The sequence below is a fragment of the Mastigoproctus giganteus genome, chromosome 8 (assembly GCF_048544385.1).
Source record: "Mastigoproctus giganteus isolate SK-2022 chromosome 8, ASM4854438v1, whole genome shotgun sequence".
Taxonomy (NCBI): Eukaryota; Metazoa; Arthropoda; class Arachnida; order Uropygi; family Thelyphonidae; genus Mastigoproctus; species Mastigoproctus giganteus.
The window spans coordinates 165,536,284-165,538,260 of NC_143582.1; positions in this window are offsets into that span (position 1 = coordinate 165,536,284).

Sequence of the window (1,977 nt, forward strand, 5' to 3'; positions counted from 1 at the left end):
AGGTTTCTCAAACCTAAGCATGGAATGCAGTGTACTACCATCAGGGTATATGGCCGAAGTAATGCAACAATTGGATGAGATGCTGCAACAAGTTAACCCATTTGTTGAGTCATATAAACAAATGCATCAAATAACCCAGGCCAATCCAACAATGAATGTGCACATGGCAATTATAGAAGACCTGGACTTAGATAAGAGATGATATAATGCATCTACATCCAAAACAGAGGTTGCTGCAATATTTGTTGGAGAAGAGAGGGAACCACCTGAAAATAGAGACATATGCATATATCCCACAGGTGACTGCTGTAGAATTATATCACTGCTAAACAAGAATGGTGAAGACTGAAGGATCTAGATTAAACTAATTATGCCATAATCAGAAAGATGGCTTATGTTAAGCTGGGTACAACTAGTTTTGTTTATTTGCTTATTAAGTTCTGCAAGAACTTAAAAGAGGAATTGGGTGGCATTTATCCAGGTGGTTGATTAATTTAGCTGAAAGCAATTTTTTTTTTTTTATTAGTCTTCGGTTATCCTCTCTTAATTTAAAGCTGTATTTTATTGTGTTGATTGCCTAACAAAGGCAAAAGCTTTTATATGGTTCCATCTTCTCTTTGCAAAAAACCAATAATTGTTGCTCATCATGGGCATACGCACCTTCCTTAATACCACATTCCATTACACCCTTGTGGAACCTTGTTCATCATCAATAGCAACTCAGCTATTGGGGAAGAACATCCAGATGCAAATGTAACAGTATATTTTGAGAGACATCTTGAAACCAAAATTTTTATTATTTCTGTAATAGTTCTTCCACTAGTTTATATAGTTTTCTTCTTTTTATTTATCAGTAAACTAAGAAAAGGATTTAAAAGGCAGCTATGCAAATGAGCTAACCACTAACCAAATGAGTTTATTTTTTTATTTGAAGCTACTACTGTACAATACTGTTTATGATTTGCGATCCAACAAAAATTCTTTCCCTATGAGTTTTGTACCAGTTAATTTTGGAAATGTTTCCTTTATGGCATCTGTTGTAGTTGATGGCAGAAAGACAGAAAACATCAACATTGAATGTGGAGTGAGGCAAGGTTGTGTACTCTTCCTCCCTCCTGTTTAATATTTACTTGGAATTCATTTTCAAGAGAACATATAGCTGGTCCACTGAAAATGGTTCACAGCTTAAAATCTGGTGACCTACTGATAGAAACGACAAATCACCGACATTCAGGGCTTCTTAAAACCACAGCTTTCAATGGATTCCCATTCAAGTCACTCCACATGCCACTTTAAATACATCAAAAGGGATTATCGTGGAAGAAATGAAGGAATATCTGTCAATGGTAGAGTGATTAACAACCTATGCTATGTAGATGACATTGTACTTTGTACAACTAATATGCAGGACTTACAGATATTCCTCAATCGTGTGAGTGAAGAAAGTGAAAGAATTGGCCTTGGGATTACCCAAGGCCCATTCTTTCACTTTAGGACTGAGTTTTAGAAGGATTGAAGTCAATTAAGTTATCTTTGCCCCACTGGAGAATTACCTGGAGATCAGCATTTAAAGAAGTGGTGGTGGGTATTTGAAAAGTTGAAGTTGTTTGTTCAGGGCAAGGTTTCTCAAACCTAAGCATGGAATGCAGTGTACTACCATCAGCAAAACTATGGAGAGGATTTCCAGTCAATGGAAGAAGGTCATTAATATACAAGAGGAAAAGATTGGAAAAAAGAACTGAACCTTGAGAAATACCAGTATTAGTGGAGAATTTAGAAAACTGAGAATCGTCTAGCATCACATGCAGAGAGCTGCCAGAGAGTAAACTGGATATGCAATTACCAAATACAGTTGGAAAAGCATAAGATGGAAGCTTATTTAGAAGACCTTTATGCCAAACACGATCAAAAACCTTTGAAATTTCAAGAGAAACTGCTTGAGTTTCACCAAACTTTTCCATTGAATTTGTATATAGA